Source organism: Schistocerca cancellata, chromosome 2 (genome assembly GCF_023864275.1).
Source record: "Schistocerca cancellata isolate TAMUIC-IGC-003103 chromosome 2, iqSchCanc2.1, whole genome shotgun sequence".
NCBI lineage: Eukaryota > Metazoa > Arthropoda > Insecta > Orthoptera > Acrididae > Schistocerca > Schistocerca cancellata.
Genome location: NC_064627.1, coordinates 492,016,276 through 492,034,259, shown reverse-complemented (window position 1 = coordinate 492,034,259; position 17,984 = coordinate 492,016,276). Strand labels below are relative to the sequence as shown.

The window sequence follows — 17,984 nt, the reverse complement described above, 5'->3', positions numbered from 1 at the left end:
GCTTAATAAAACAGTAAACGTGCTATAAGGCTGCTGAAATTTACACAACTACTTAAAAAGCTGTCTACAAAACGCTCTAGAATGGATACCACAATTTATATTTTTTAGACGCTTCTGTATAATGAACACGTTTTTTTTCAATGACGAAATACCCCAGAATATGTTACCAAAGAAATTAATGAGAGAAAATAGGACGTTTTCATCTTCAGAATACGATATTATACGAAACTCTCAAATTGCCGAGTTGAGACGTTTAAGAAAACCTCTAACATGTAATTCCAGTTCAGGCTCTTATCAATATAAACGCAAAAAGATAAAAAATATTCGGTTTGATGTATTGCTTTATTCTCATGTATTGCTTCTAATGTTGTGATCGATACGGAATTGCATGTGTCATGTTTGTCTGAGTCAGAGACAGTCGAGTTGCAAAGAACCAGTTATTAAACTTCCTGGCAGATTAAAACTGTGTGCCCGACCGAGACTCGAACTCGGGACCTTTGCCTTTCGCGGGCAAGCGCTCTACCACTGAGCTACCGAAGCACGACTCACGCCCGGTACTCACAGCTTTACTTCTGCCAGTACCTAGTCTCCTACCTTCCAAACTTTACAGAAGCTCTCCTGCGAACCTTGCAGAACTAGCACTCCTGAAAGAAAGGATATTGCGGAGACATGGCTTAGCCACAGCCGGGGGGATGTTTCCAGAATGGAACCAGTTATTAATTTACGAGAAAAATTTATTTTAGAAATTCTCCATTAGACTTGATTGTAATACTTGCATCGGAAGTAGGAAGGACTGGATTGTAGGGTATCTGTTAAGATATCAGGTTATAACCTTCATGGTATTTGAACTGCAGAGGGTAAAAATTGTAGATGAAGACAGAGAGTAAATTACATCCAACGTGGTAGATTATTTACATACAAGAAAAATAAGAGCGGACTCATAGTGTCCCCATTGGTACACCTGTAGTGTCTACTCTGAGTTTAGAAGAGCGTGCTATATTCTGTATATTCTCTGGGTTTCATACTGTGACACTCTACGCCTTTTAATTAGTTGGCACTTTCTCAGAGTTACATGTCTTTCGTGAGAACTAAAATGACAATGGTTTCTGTTACAACGCCCTTGTGGTGGCAATGTTTGCTGGAAACATGCTAGTATCTAGAAGCTTACCACAGGAGTCGCCGAGCAGGAGATTCTGAGACGGTCCCTCCTCCAGGATGTTGTGTTTGTGCTGCCTGGCCTCGGTGGTCTCCAGAGAATACAACCGTCGCAGCCAGTTATCCGCTTCCCCTCTCACTGGCACAGCTCTGCTGGAATGGTCTCCAAGGAGACGGGCTAGTTGTCGTAATGTTTCCGGGTTCCAGTCGTATCTGCCAAAGATCACATCTGTTGAATTATAAGCACTAAATAGCCTGTGCTTACTCATGCACGCAAGGTGTATTTCCTATTGTGCGAAGGTTGCAAATGCTTTTGCATGTGCCGGAGTTTTGAAACTACAACTGCTACTCGAAGCCGGCCGCAGTGGTCGAGCGGTTCTAGGCGCTCAGTCTGGAACCGCGCGACTGCTACGGTCGTAGGTTCGAATCCTGCGTCGGGCACGGATGTGTGTGATGCCCTCAGATTAGTTAGGTTTAAGTAGTTCTAAGTTCTAGGGGACTGATGACCTCAGATGTTGAGTCCCATAGTGCTCAGAGCTATTTGAACCATTTTTTTGCTTCTCGAATGGCACAAATATGGTAATCGTCCTGACATAGAACACTAATCTTACGCCTTTAGCGAGGCAGCATGTCAGGAGACGTCCCTCTTCCCCTCTTCCCCTCCCACCTTCCCCCTCCACCCTCCCCCAACATTCTCCGTACCACCCAGCTGCGGCCGAGGTTCTACGAGCACCTTAACACCGAGTAGCACTTGCCGTTAACGTGATAACCAAGGATAGAACCGCTACTCTGCCCTTGCTTATACATTATATATCGTTAATGAAATAACAGCAGGGGAAGGAAACCCGTAGCCGCTGAACGATGTGCCCGAGATTTCCAAAACTGGCGTTTTGTTGCTGAGGTGTGTGGCTCTCTCAAAATCGGCAATATTTCGGTATAAGATGTTTCTAGTTATAGACAGATTCGGTGCCTGAGTGTACGGAAGACGCAAACTAAACAGTGCAACATCTTCAGTTAAATGAACTTGAATTCAACTGTCACGCGCGACCTTGTACCTTTCCGACACGAACAGAACATGCACATTAACGTCAACAACAAATTTTCACTCACCTCCTTAGCCCATATTATCATGACGAGGAACATCCTCTAATGACGCAGTCAATGGGCTATTAGCATGAACGGAAGTTGAACAACATCGGAAACACACAAATTCGGAGAGAGAAATAAATTACCGACAACATAGTTGCAGCATCATGGTTTAGAAATGCCGTACTGTTGGTGTTCTCAATAGTTTCATTGGTAAAATTATACCGTTTCGTTTTACTAAAGTCCACTGCCTAATCGTCACGTTACTGACGTGCATATAAGGGGATTAATTTCTCTCAATATTCGGAATAAGTTCAGAACACTCGGCGTAGTATTTGAAGAGTCCTCTTGGATTCCCAGCAATGAATTTCTCACTCCGTAAATTTATATTACGGGTATCGGGGATAGTACCATCAGGAGTTTTGCTCATCGTACCCGCTCACTGTGATAGCTCGCCATAGAGCTTCGCAGCCAGCGTTCCAAGTCGCTACTTTCCTTACCTTCGAGGCTAGGTGTGCCAATACCGACATTAATCTGAGGTTAACGACTGCACTCCAGGCGACCTACTAACGCCCTTTTCCACACTTCCTGAACCACAGTGGGATTGCAGAAACGTCAATTACCTTGAAGAGTTAACTAAACGAACTCACTAGTTTGAGACACCTCACATTTTACACCTCTGAAAAGAGGGCTTCCCAATGAAAGGGCAGTGTGGGGCCTTGCATTGTCATGTTGCAAAAGCCATCACCTTCTCGTTCAAAGCGCCGAAGAAGTTCTTCACAAGCATCAACACGTCGTTCTATCATTTCAGGAGTCACCTGCCGTGGCACCCATCTTGCAGACACATTGTGAAACTGGAGCACATCATGCACAATGTAGTGTGCTGACTCATGACTAATCTGTAAACATGCTGCAATGTCATTCAGTGTCACTCGGCGGTTTTCCTTCACTATGGCTTCAACTGCTGGAACGTTCTGTGGAGTCACAACTCATTGCGCACTTCCTACTCTATTCGTGGACTTGCTGCTGTGACAAACATGCATCACCGTACTGAACCTTCATTCGTCGATGAGTTTCAGTAGTTTTACACCTCCACTACGCAAAAACCAAATAACAAACCGCTGTCCTTCCCTGGTGCACGTCGCAAGTGGGGCGGCCATTTTTATACTGATACTGCGACCGTATGTGTGCATCTGCACTATGCTGACACCTACAGGCCATTCTGCACGCTGTTTGTAGCACGCTTACCAACTTACAGGATAACGGCGCGCAATTTCGATTTGTTATTACAAATTTAAGGTTTTCATTTGACTCACCCTCATATTTACAGAATGAATGACAACAGGCTAACGAAGAAGGTTTTAAATTTCATTTCCAAATTAAAAAATGCTGGGGGACGGCTGGAAGAGACAAGAAAGGACTTGAGAAAACTTAACGTCGCATAAGACGCCATACAGAAAAGGGAAAGTTTCAGGCTACTGATCAATGCTGCAAAATTTCCTGTCCTACAACGGAATTCACAACCTAGGAGGGTTATGTCAAACGAACAAAGGCAGACCTCAGCCAATGCACGAAGAAGTTCTTGGAAGATAAAAATAAACCGACAGTACCTTTGTCTTAGGTTCGAAACGGTCTATAAGTGACCAAATTCTGTAATTTAAAAAAATGCAACCCATTAGCCAGAAGGATAAAGCGGACGCACTGTCTACGCTTACAGAATGCTTAGGATGCTGCGTAGAATGATAAATCGATCATTTTTGAAGACATAACCTATGTCTGAAAGTGTAAAGGTTAGCAGTTTACTAGGAAAAGTCCTTTCGTCCAATCGTACACTGATGGCTAATATGTTACAGAACTAATTAAGATACCAGACACTATCCGAAGATATTTTGATGCCTCATTACCAAACCTGGATGCCTCACGGCTGTATGACCATGCATTTTTGTACAGGGGCTTCCATTTCGCTGTTATGCTCAATGTATTAAGCGTTGTCGAAGTGTGACTACCGATGCAACTAAGGAAATCAAGAAAAACCTAACTCAGGACCGCCAGACAGCTATTTCAACCACATTTTTCCGACATACTAAAATGTAAGGATGTAGAGGCTTATCTCACTAGGGGTAAGATAGATACTGCCTACAGGAAAATTAAAGAGACCTTTGGAGATAAGAGAACCACTTGTATGAACATCAAGAGCTCATATGGAAACCCAGTTCTAAGCAAAGAAGGGAAACAGAAAGGTGGAAGGAGCATATAGAGGGCCTATACAAGGGCGATGTACTTGAGGACAATATTATGGAAATGGAAGAGGATGTAGATCAAGATGAAATGGGAGATACGATAATGCGTGAAGAGTTTGACAGAGCACTGAAAGACCTGAGTCGAAACAAGGCCCCGGGAGTAGACAACATTCCATTAGAACTACTGACGGCCTTGGGAGAGCCAGTCCTGACAAAACTCTACCATCTGGTGAGCAATATGTATGAAACAGGCTAAATACCCTCAGACTTCAAGAAGAATATAATAATTCCAATCTCAAAGAAAGCAGGTGCTGACAGATGTGAAAATTACCGAACTATCAGTTTAATAAGCCACAGCTGCAAAATACTAACACGAATTCTTTACAGACGAATGGAAAAACTAGTAGAAGCCGACCTCGGGGAAGATCAGTTTGGATTCCGTAGAAATACTGGAACACGTGAGGCAATACTGACCTTACGACTTATCTTAGAAGAAAGATTAAGGAAAGGCAAACCTACGTTTTTAGCATTTGTAGACTTAGAGAAAGCTTTTGACAATGTTGACTGGAATACTCTCTTTCAAATTCTAAAGGTGGCAGGGGTAAAATACAGGGAACGAAAGGCTATTTACAATTTGTACAGAAACCAGATGGCAGTTATAAGAGTCGAGGGACATGAAAGGGAAGCAGTGGTTGGGAAGGGAGTAAGACAGGGTTGTAGCCTATCGCCGATGTTATTCAATCTTTATATTTAACAAGCAGTAAAGGAAACAAAAGAAAAATTCGGAGTAGGTATTAAAATCCATGGAGAAGAAATAAAAACTTTGAGGTTCGCCGATGACATTGTAATTCTGTCAGAGACAGCAAAGGACTTGGAAGAGCAGTTGAATGGGATGGATGGTGTCTTGAAGGGAGGATATAAGATGAACATCAAAAAAAGCAACACGAGGATAATGGAATGCAGTCGAATTAAGTCGGGTGATGTTGAGGGAATTAGATTAGGAAATGAGACACTTAAAGTAGTAAAGGAGTTTTGCTATTTGGGGAGCAAAATAACTGATGATGGTCGAAGTAGAGATGTAAAATGTAGACTGGCAATGGCAAGGAAAGCGTTTCTGAAGAAGAGGAATTTGTTAACATCGAGTATAGATTTAAGTGTCAGGAAGTCATTTATGAAAGTATTTGTATGGAGTGTAGCCATGTATGGAAGTGAAACATGGACGGAAAATAGTTTGGACAAGAAGAGAATAGAAGCTTTCGAAATGTGGTGCTACAGAAGAATGCTGAAGATTAGATGGGTAGATCACATAACTAATGAGGAAGTATTGAATAGGATTGGGGAGAAGAGAAGTTTGTGGCACAACTTGACCAGGAGAAGGGATCGGTTGGTAGGACATGTTCTGAGGCATCAAGGGATCACAAATTTAGTATTGGAGGGCAGCGCGGAGGGTAAAAATCGTAGGGGGAGACCAAGAGATGAATACACTAAGCATATTCAGAAGGATGTAGGTTGCAGTAGGTACTGGGAGATGAAGAAGCTTGCACAGGACAGAGTAGCATGGAGAGCTGCATCAAACCAGTCTCAGGACTGAAGACCACAACAACAACAACAACAACAACACTAAAATTGAAAAAAAAGTGCAAATTGCAAGTATTCGCTTTTCTAGGGTCTGTAGTAGATTATCACAAAGCAGTCTATCTAGCCATTTACAAATATATAACTAAAACAAATAAACATTAGAAACATGAACAACACACCCTCACACAGGATATAAATGTAAATGTGGACGTGGAGCGAGAAGATTTTTGTGACGTCATGATGCTGAATTCATTATCGTAAACCGCAGAACCACTTACATCATACTTTATGAATGTGTACTGGAATAACTTTACGTGCCACAACCGATGGACTACAGATGCCATATTTAAGTCATATTTGGTCATTGTTGTATTAGAAATAGCTTGTTCTGGAAACGCAACGTGTGAAGCACCGGTACGTTATAGATCTATCAAAAACGCCCCTTTTTGTATGATTTCTTAGAAAGAAATATTTTGAAAATGATTGTTAAAAGTTAGATCACACTTGTAAGAGTAAATGTACGGATGGGAAATAAATCTTCACTGTTTTTATTTTGAACGGTCAGTGTCGGTTGGTCACAGCCAGTGTGCTCCCTGCCGCCGTTGGATAAGCAGCTGCAGCAGCAAGTCGTATACCCCTAGCTTACTTATTTGTTACATAGTTTAATTCTTAATTTCTTTGCGTGTTTTTGGGTACTTGCATTGTTTAATTCATAAATTTCGGGCGTATTATAGTATTTGAGAGTTGCAGCATCGCGCTTTAGTGTTTACTTCGTAGATTCTTATTTAAATTGCGTGTGAGTTTCGTATAGGAGGTGTAATTTCGAGTCTTAGTTACTGTAATTGTAAATTCAGGCAGATTGTAGCGCAGTCGTTAGGCATTTGTACAGGTTAGTTAATACATTCTTTGAGTGTTCCCTTGCGTTATCTACGCACTGAATCGTGTTTCAGTAACTGTTGTTCAACAACGGTTAGAATGGACAGGGACTGTGATTGCTGTGTTCTGATGAGGGCTGAGTTGGCATCCCTTCGCTCACAGCTGCTAGCGGCACTGACTTCGGTCGCGCAGCTTGAGGCTGTTGCCAATGGGCACCACTGTGGGGAGCCGGACTTGGGTATCACGGGGATGTCAACCTCGTCCAGTCGGTCCCCAGATCGGTCTGCCGCTGTGGTTGCCCTGGTTGCTGCCCGCAGTGGGGCTGAGCCCTCGCATGTGGTTGATTGGGAGGTCGATCCAAGGCGTGGCAGGCAGCGAAAGACGTCCCCGGAGGCTGATCAGAAAGCCTCCCCGGTGCGTCTGACAAACAGGTTTCAGGCACTGTCTCTGGCTGAGCCTGATGCAGCTGCCTGCCCTGTTTCAGAGGATGATTCTCAGTCTCCAAGGTCCGGGCAACCACAGAGGGTGGGCTTATTGGTAGTTGGGAGCTCCAATTTTAGGCGCGTAATGGGGTCCCTTAGGGATATGGCGGCTAAGGAGGGGAAGAAATCCAGTGTGCATTCCGGGTGGAATCATTCCTGATGTGGAAAGGGTCCTTCCGGATGCCATGAAGAGCACAGGGTGCAGCCAGCTGCAGGTGGTGGCACATGTCGGCACTAATGACGTGTATCGCTTTGCATCTGGGGAAATTCTCTCTGGATTCCAGCGGCTATCTGACTTGGTGAAGGCTGCCGGTCTTGCTTACGAGATGAAGGCAGAGCTCACCATCTGCAGCATCGTTGACAGAACCGACTGCGGACCTTTGGTGCAGAGCCGGGTGGAGGGTCTGAATCAGAGGCTCAGACGGTTTTGCGACCGTGTTGGCTGCAGATTCCTTGACTTGCGCCGTAGGGTGGTGGGGTTTCGGGTTCCGCTGAATAGGTCAGGAGTTCACTACACTCAGCTGGCGGATACACGGGTAGCGGAGGCTGTGTGGCGTGGACTGGGCGGTTTTTTAGGTTAGAAGGCCTCGGGAAAGTACGGGGTGGGCTGCAATCTCAAAGGGTGCATGGCAAATACAGGACGTGCTTGGATCAAGAAACAGTCGGAATTGTAGTTGTAAATTGTTGTAGTTGTGCTGGGAAAGTCCCTGAGCTTCAAGTGCTAATAGAAAGCACAGAAGCTGAAATCGTTATAGGTACAGAAATCTGGCTAAAGCCTGAAATAAGTTCTGCAGAAATTTTTACGAAGTCTCAGACGGTGTTCAGGAAATATAGATTAGGCAGAATTGGTGGTGGAGTGTTTGTGTCTGTCAGTAGTGGTTTATCTTGTAGTGAAGTCGAAGTAGATACTCCGTGCGAATTGGTATGGGCGGAGGTTATACTTAACAGCCGAAGTTAATAATTGGCTCCTTCTACCGAACCCCAGATTCCGATGATATAGTTGCGGAACAGTTCAGAGAAAATTTGAGTCTCGTAACAAATAAATACCCCACTCATACGGTTATAGTTGGTGGGGACTTCAACATTCCCTCGATATGTTGGCAACAATACTTGTTCAAAACCGGTGGTAGGCAGAAAACATCTTCCGAGATTGTCCTAAATGCTTTCTCCGAAAATTATTTCGAGCAGTTAATCCACGAACCCACGCGAATTGTAAATGGTTGCGAAAAAACACTTGACCTCTTAGCCACAAACAATTCAGAGCTGATAGAGAGCATCATGATTGATACAGGGATTAGTGATCACAAGGTCGTTGTAGCTACGCTCAATACCGTTTCTTCCAAATCCACCAGAAACAAACGAAAAATAATTTTATTTAAAAAAGCGGATAAAGTGTCACTAGAAGCCTTCCTAAGGCACAATCTCCATTCCTTCCGAACTGACTATGCAAATGTAGACGAGATGCGGCTCAAATTCAAAGATATAGTAGCAACAGCAATTGAGAGATTCATACCTCATAAATTGGTAAGAGATGGAACTGATCCCCCGTGGTACACAAAACAGGTCCGAACTCTGTTGCAGAGGTAACGGAAAAAGAATGCTAAGTTCAGAAGAACGCGAAATCCCAAAGATTGGCTAATATTTACGGACGCGCGAAATTTGGCACGGACTTCAATGCGAGATGCCTTTAATAGGTTCCACAACGAAACATTGTCTCGAAATTTGGTAGAAAATCCGAAGAAATTCTGGTCGTACGTAAAGTACACAAGCGGCAAGACGCAGTCAATACCTTCGCTGCGCAGTGCCGATGGTACTGTTACCGACGACTGTGCCGCTAAAACGGAGTTATTGAACGCAGTTTTCCGAAATTCCTTCACCAGGGAAGATGAATGGAATATTCCAGAATTTGAAACACGAACATCTGCTAGCATGAGTTTCTTAGAAGTAGATACCTTAGGGGTTGCGAAGCAGCTCAAATCGCTTGATACGGGCAAGTCTTCAGGTCCAGATTATATACCGATTAGGTTCCTTTCAGATTACGCTGATACAATAGCTCCCTACTTGGCACTCATATACAACCGCTCGCTCACCGATAGATCTGTACCTACAGATTGGAAAATTGCGCAGGTCGCACCAGTGTTTAAGAAGGGTAGTAGGAGTAATCCATCTAACTACAGACCTATATCATTGACGTCTGTTTGCAGTAGGGGTTTGGAGCATATACTGTATTCAAACATTATGAATCACCTCGAAGGGAACGATCTATTGATACGTAATCAGCATGGTTTCAGAAAACATCGTTCTTGTGCAACGCAGCTAGCTCTTTATTCGCACGAAGTAATGGCCGCTATCGACAGGGGGTCTCAAGTTGATTCCGTATTTCTAGATTTCCGGAAAGCTTTTGACACCGTTCCTCACAAGCGACTTGTAATCAAGCTGCGGGCCTATGGGGTATCGTCTCAGTTGTGCGACTGGATTCGTGATTTCCTGTCAGGAAGGTCGCAGTTCGTAGTAATAGACAGCAAATCATCGAGTAAAACTGAAGTGATATCAGGTGTTCCCCAGGGAAGCGTCCTGGGACCTCTGCTGTTCCTGATCTATATAAATGACCTGGGTGACAATCTGAGCAGTTCTCTTAGGTTGTTCGCAGATGATCCTGTAATTTACCGTCTAGTAAGGTCATCCGAAGACCAGTATCAGTTGCAAAGCGATTTAGGAAAGATTGCTGTATGGTGTGGCAGGTGGCAGTTGACGCTAAATAACGAAAAGTATGAGGTGATCCGCATGAGTTCCAAAAGAAATCCGTTGGAATTCGATTACTCGATAAATAGTACAATTCTCAAGGCTGTCAGTTCAACTAAGTACCTGGGTGTTAAAATTACGAACAACTTAGGTTGGAAGGACCTAGTCTCAAGTTGATTCCGTATTTCTAGATTTCCGGAAAGCTTTTGACACCGTTCCTCACAAGCGACTTGTAATCAAGCTGCGGGCCTATGGGGTATCGTCTCAGTTGTGTGACTGGATTCGTGATTTACTGTCAGGAAGGTCGCAGTTCGTAGTAATAGACAGCAAATCATCGAGTAAAACTGAAGTGATATCAGGTGTTCCCCAGGGAAGCGTCCTGGGACCTCTGCTGTTCCTGATCTATATAAATGACCTAGGTGACAATCTGAGCAGTTCTCTTAGGTTGTTCGCAGATGATCCTGTAATTTACCGTCTAGTAAGGTCATCCGAAGACCAGTATCAGTTGCAAAGCGATTTAGGAAAGATTGCTGTATGGTGTGGCAGGTGGCAGTTGACGCTAAATAACGAAAAGTATGAGGTGATCCGCATGAGTTCCAAAAGAAATCCGTTGGAATTCGATTACTCGATAAATAGTACAATTCTCAAGGCTGTCAGTTCAACTAAGTACCTGGGTGTTAAAATTACGAACAACTTAGGTTGGAAGGACCTAGTCTCAAGTTGATTCCGTATTTCTAGATTTCCGGAAAGCTTTTGACACCGTTCCTCACAAGCGACTTGTAATCAAGCTGCGGGCCTATGGGGTATCGTCTCAGTTGTGTGACTGGATTCGTGATTTCCTGTCAGGAAGGTCGCAGTTCGTAGTAATAGACAGCAAATCATCGAGTAAAACTGAAGTGATATCAGGTGTTCCCCAGGGAAGCGTCCTGGGACCTCTGCTGTTCCTGATCTATATAAATGACCTGGGTGACAATCTGAGCAGTTCTCTTAGGTTGTTCGCAGATGATCCTGTAATTTACCGTCTAGTAAGGTCATCCGAAGACCAGTATCAGTTGCAAAGCGATTTAGGAAAGATTGCTGTATGGTGTGGCAGGTGGCAGTTGACGCTAAATAACGAAAAGTATGAGGTGATCCGCATGAGTTCCAAAAGAAATCCGTTGGAATTCGATTACTCGATAAATAGTACAATTCTCAAGGCTGTCAGTTCAACTAAGTGCCTGGGTGTTAAAATTACGAACAACTTAGGTTGGAAGGACCTAGTCTCAAGTTGATTCCGTATTTCTAGATTTCCGGAAAGCTTTTGACACCGTTCCTCACAAGCGACTTGTAATCAAGCTGCGGGCCTATGGGGTATCGTCTCAGTTGTGTGACTGGATTCGTGATTTCCTGTCAGGAAGGTCGCAGTTCGTAGTAATAGACAGCAAATCATCGAGTAAAACTGAAGTGATATCAGGTGTTCCCCAGGGAAGCGTCCTGGGACCTCTGCTGTTCCTGATCTATATAAATGACCTGGGTGACAATCTGAGCAGTTCTCTTAGGTTGTTCGCAGATGATCCTGTAATTTACCGTCTAGTAAGGTCATCCGAAGACCAGTATCAGTTGCAAAGCGATTTAGGAAAGATTGCTGTATGGTGTGGCAGGTGGCAGTTGACGCTAAATAACGAAAAGTATGAGGTGATCCGCATGAGTTCCAAAAGAAATCCGTTGGAATTCGATTACTCGATAAATAGTACAATTCTCAAGGCTGTCAGTTCAACTAAGTGCCTGGGTGTTAAAATTACGAACAACTTAGGTTGGAAGGACCACATAGATAATATTGTGGGGAAGGTGAGCCAAAGGTTGCGTTTCATTGGCAGGACACTTAGAAGATGCAACAAGTCCACTAAAGAGACAGCTTACACTACACTCGTTCGTGCTCTGTTAGAATATTGCTGTGCGGTGTGGGATCCTTACCAGGTGGGATTGATGGAGGACATCGAAAGGGTGCAAGAAAGGGCAGCTCTTTTTGTATTATCACGTAATAGGGGAGAGAGTGTGGCAGATATGATACGCGAGTTGGGATGGAAGTCATTAAAGCAAAGACGTTTTTCGTCGCGGCGAGATCTATTTACGAAATTTCACTCACCAACTTTCTCTTCTGAATGCGAAAATATTTTGTTGAGCCCAACCTACATAGGTAGGAATGATCATCAAAATAAAAGAAGAGAAATCAGAGCTCGAACAGAAAGGTTTAGGTGTTCGTTTCTCCCGCACGCTGTTCGGGAGTGGAATGGTAGAGAGATGGTATGATTGTGGTTCGACGAACCCTCTGCCAAGCACTTAAATGTGAATTGCAGAGTAGTCATGTAGATGTAGAAACCAATCCGCGTGCATCTCTATAATTATGTCAGAGAGATACCTTAATGTGAGCTAAGACAGCTCTTCTTCCTGGAGGCGATTGTTGGTTCGTTTGGTAGCAAGACAGTGAAGCCCAAAGTTACACTACCTTCAAATTAAATGCCGTTTAGGTCGAAGACTCTACTTCTGATTTGTTTTTCCCGGTTTCTTCCACAAGCCCTGAACGAATCGCGGAATAAAGAAAAGTAAATAAATAAACAAAATATTGCCAGAAAAGTACTACATTCCGACATCAAAGCAGGCTATGAAAAATTTAAAATGAAAAAACCCCTACAACAAACCTCGAAATTGGCTAATGTAGTAAAAAGTAAAATGTATTCTACACGATGTGACTAACTGAAATACTGTAAAAATGTAACTAACTAAAATACTAAGGCGGGCTGAAATATAAGGGCTCGGAACATTTTATGTGAAAACTCTAAAGACTTTGTAAATAAAGCAAACTTTGTTGACATGCTATATCTTCATCCTTCGAATCTACACATTTGCACATCTCTGCCTCTAGAGGGCTCCGAATTGTAGCGTGAACACGGCGGTGTGTAAAGTAACTACCCACACATGGAGCCCCCCCACCCACTCCAATTTCTTTCAGCATGGCAGTGCCAGACCACAGACCACAGACGAGCACTGCGACAACAACCCAACGTCCTGGGTTCACTGTCATCGTTCATCCACCATACATTCCCTGCTTGGTCCCATCCAATACGTATCTGTTTCCAAAGCAAAGAACACCTTCGAGGACTTAACTTTGGTAGTGATGAAGTCGTGCAAGAAAAGGTGACATTATGGCTCTGTGGACAAACTCAAAGATTCTACAGTGGCGTTATCGGCAAAGTGATCCCTCGTTAGGAGAAATGCGTTCGCTGCCGGGGTAACTATATTGAGAAATAAATGTGTAAGCAGAAATGGTAAAGATGTAGAATGCCAACAGGGTTTGTTTTGTTTAGAAAGCTTTAAGAGTTTGCAGATAAAAATTTCTGACGCATTGGTTTTCAACACGTCCTCGTACTTTAACAGTGAAGTTATACACTAAAGAAACAAAAATGATTGGTAACTCCCAACATAGTGTCGGACCTTTTCTTTGCCCAGCGTATCGCAGCAGCTCTACGTGACGTGGACTCCACAAGTCGTAATTCCCATGTAGAAATATTGAGACATGCTTCTATAGCATTCCATAATTGCGAAAGCGTTGCCGGTGCAGGATTTTGTGCACGAACTGACCTCTCGATTATGTCCCAAATATGTTCGATGGAATGCATGTCGGGTGATCGGGGTGGCCAAATCATTCGCTCGAATTATACAGAATGTTCTTCAAACCAAACGCGAACAACTGGCCCGGTGACATGGCATCGTTATTTGGGACGATGGAGTCCATGAATGGCTGCAACTGGTCTCCAAGTAGCCGAATCATTTCCAATCAATGATCAGTTCAGTTGGACCAGAGAACCAAGTCCATTCCATGTAAAGACAACCCACATCGTTATGGAGTCATCGTTAGCCTGTGCGGTACCTTGTTGACAAGTTGTGGCCATGGCTTCGTAGGATCTGCGCCACAATCGAGCCCTACGATCAGCTCTTACCAACTGAAATCCGGAATCTTCTGACTAGGCCACAGTTTTCCAGTCGTCTAGGGTGTAACCAAGATGGTCAAGAGCCTAGGAGAGGCGCTGCAGGCGATGACGAGCTATTAGCTATGGCACTCGCGCCGGTGGTCTGCTGCCGTAGCCCATTTCGCCGCACTGTCCTAACGGATAGTTTGTCATACGTCCCACATTGATTTCTGCGATTATTTCACGCTGTGTTGCTTGTCTGTTAGTACTGACAACTCTACGCAAACGCAGCTGCTCTCGGTCGTTAAGTGAAGGCTAGTGCATTGCCGTGGTGAGAGGTAATGTCTAAAATTTGGTATTCTCGGCACACTCTTGACACTGTGGATATCGGTATATTGAATTCCGTAACGATTTCCGAAATGGAATCTCCCATGCATCTGGTTCCAAATACTGTTCCTCATTCAAAGTCTGTCAATTTCCGTCGTGCGGCGGTAATCACGTCGGAAACCTCTTCACGTGAGTCACCTGAGTGCAAATGACAGCACCGCCAACGCACTGCACTTCTATACCTTGTGCGCGCGATGCTGCCACCATTTGTATATGTCCATGTCGCTATCCCATGAATTTTGACACCTCAGAGTCTATCTTCATTACAAAAATCTAATTTTCTGTTGTAGATGATTCATTTTTCAGGTACGTAACTTGTATTCGCGATGTGTTTACACCGTTTACAGTTTGTCAAATGAACTAAAAAATGTTTCTTTTCCGTCTTCTGAACTAAGGATCAAAATGAAGAATCAACCATCAGTTGAAAAAAAATAATCTAAAGAGAAATAAAATAAAAGTAGTAAGGCCTTCAGCCAAGAAGAAACTAGAATGAGGAAGCCATGTTTAATTATCAAAAAAGCCTTCTCCCATTGTGGGCATTTTACAACCACATAATAATAAAATCGGGAGCTTCCTTAGAAGGAACGCTGGTATCTACACTTTCGAAAGAGTTATATACGCGAGTTTTAAAATCACTGTTAGCCACCAGCGTTCTTATACGCTTCCCGTGAATTATAAAAGGAACTATCCGCTATTTTTCACACTACTCTTGTCTTATACTCGGAAAGGTATTGACACTGATCGATTCATGTAGGCATACAGCCACCATATTGTAGTGTTTTTATGATAATTTAATAAGTAATCTGGTTAATTCTACTTACATTTGCCTTCAGTGTTTTTACTGAGATAAATCATTAACGAAATGAATTCGCAGCTAACGAATACTTATTGCGGTGAGCTGCACATTTTATTAATAGCACATGAAAATTCGTGCTGCGGAGTGGACCACAACCAGAATCTCCTGCTTGCCGCGAGCGGTTGTCTCAACCACTTCGGCAAACCATGCACACCTCCCAGTCCAAATTTCGATGCACGCATGTCTTAAGCACATTGTAACGCAATGTACAGATACTATACAAACATAGACATTGTGTAAATCATTAAGATCAACCATGTCGCCAGCCGGAGTGGCCGAGCGGTTCCAGGCGCTACAGTCTGGAACCGCGAGACCGCTAAGGTCACAGGTTCCAATCCTGCCTCGGGCATGGATGTGTGTGATGTCCTTAGGTTAGTTAGGTTTAAGTAGTTCTCAGTTCTAGGCGACTGATGACCTTAGAAGTTAAGTCCCATAGTGCTCAGAGCCATTTGAACCATTTTTTTCAGCCATGTCACAAACATATGCATTGAATTCTTTATAGAAGCTACGACTTCCGTTAGCAGAATGAGAATCAATTCATCTCAGTTATCGAGTAGAAAAACTCCAGAGTAACATAATATTATTCATATTATTTTGTCAACCAGACTCTCAGTCGTATGGCTAAAAGAACCTGCAGAATATATTCTTAGATCTGGTTCAGGGAAAAGTTTACAACTAAGTGGTATTTCAATCAGTGTAGATGTCTTCAATCATTTTTACACTTAGCAGCCTGTAAGATTGCTAGAAAATCGTGAATCTTTGTAATAATCACATTGAGACAACCTATAGGTGAGGTACATTTTCCTACCAGTTAAACCGATCATGTTTCTTGCGAGTCATTCTATCACGTCGAAATGTTTACACCACACAAGGTATAATTGGTACAAGTGCAGATATTTTTATTGCTGGATGTGGACAGTATGCTGAACGACATTACGTCAGCACCGAGCGAGGTGGCGCAGTGGTAGCACACTGGACTCGCATTTGGGAGGGCGACGGTTCAATCTCGCGTCCGTTCTGATTTAGGTTTTCCGTGATTTTCTTAAATCACTCCGGGCAAATGCTGGGATGGTTCCTTTGAAAGGGCACGGCCGACTTCCTTCCCCATCCTTCCCTAATCCGATGAGACCGATGACCTCACTGTTTGGTCTCTTCCCCAAAACAACACACACACATTACGTCAGCATTTACTTCATTTGCAGACTAATAATTATGGCTATTAGAAGCAGTATATTTTAGGTTGCTTAGTATAGCCGGGTACACATAGCAAGAACAACCCATTAAGATCAATTTTACTATGGGTAGCACAGGAGGTGTTGAAGTGTGTACAGGTGTACGCAAAATGGTTAGTCCGTATTCCAGGCGTAGTCCATTTAGACGTGCCGTTCCTCCAGTGCAGAAAACATCAGGTAGAAAATTATATGATGTGTTGTGCGAGGACTGTCTCACGCAGACAAAAACCAACTAAGGCACTGATGTGTGTACCTATTAAGTTCGTACATATAAAAAATATCTGCTCTTATACCCGTTATGCCCTGTATAATGATATACTTATCTTTTCTGGGGTAACTGTTATTAGAGTCAAGAAGTCTGCTTTTTCGCTCAGCTTCTTTTCAGTTCTCAATCCACTCCTGCCACACTGCCTGAGCTATGCTTACAGTCTAGGAAGTGGCTGGCGTGTAGACAAGTGTCCCCTCGAAATCTCTAATCAATCCGACCAGTGACGCAACGCTGACTCCTTCGTCGTTTCTGCTCCGCCAATAGTACGCAGCACTGATGTGTATGGAGCTTTCACGGTGTGAGCACCAAGTTACCCAGTGCATGGGCTCTGTTCAAATTTTTCGTGTTACACAATTTTACTTCTCCCTTTCCCTTAGAAGCAGGACCCCAACCACAGGTGAGGAGGAGGACGTGCTCCCACTTGAGCTAGAGCTGTAGAAATATTAATTCTGAGGTGCAATTCGTGCAGTACGTCGGCACACCGTACAGGGCCGACAGGTACAGGTGTCGCACGTGGCGAGGGGCTGCTCGCCTACCTGGATCGCGACTCGCCCGGCGTGCAGCCGTGGGCCTTATCTGCAGCGGCGGACAATGCGGCGCGTGTTAGCATAAGAAATTGCACGCCCCCTCCGCGGACGCCGCACATTTGCATGAGAATCCCGCACCGACGGGAACAAGCGCCCCGTGATGCTCGCAATTAAACTCAACAGCTAAATCACCTTAATCCTGCTGCGGCTGTGTGCGGTGAGGGTTAGCGCTGGCCGAGGGTGAGAGGCACTTCATTTGCAGTATCTCATACCGCCCAATGCTGCCCTCGAACCGGCGTAAACACCCGCCAGGCTGTTCCCACGTACTTCATATCTCGCAGAGTAAGAGGAAAAGAATAGCAGCTTTTTAAATCCACAGCGTTACCCACCTTTTTACTATGCATCCTTCACTCCACCTAAAGACCCATTCACTGCAAGTTTCTCTGCATTCCACGGAAAATATGTTGTTTATTAGTAATCTTGGTGCCGAAGTCATCTTAAGTCTGCGATAGGCAACAACAGGTTTCTCTCAAGGTCCTGCTCTTGCCCAACACAGCCTTATTAATAAACACGTACTTCATATCTCGCAGAGTAAGAGGAAAAGAATA

At 43.9% G+C, this 17,984-nt stretch overlaps 1 non-coding gene across 1 annotated transcript; it reads right to left on the bottom strand.

The window, feature by feature from the left end:
• Positions 1–467: 467 nt before the first annotated feature.
• Positions 468–541, bottom strand: Trnas-cga (transfer RNA serine (anticodon CGA)). The gene has a single exon. It is a non-coding gene; the product is annotated as a tRNA-Ser (tRNA).
• Between the last annotated feature and the right edge of the window lie 17,443 nt (positions 542–17,984).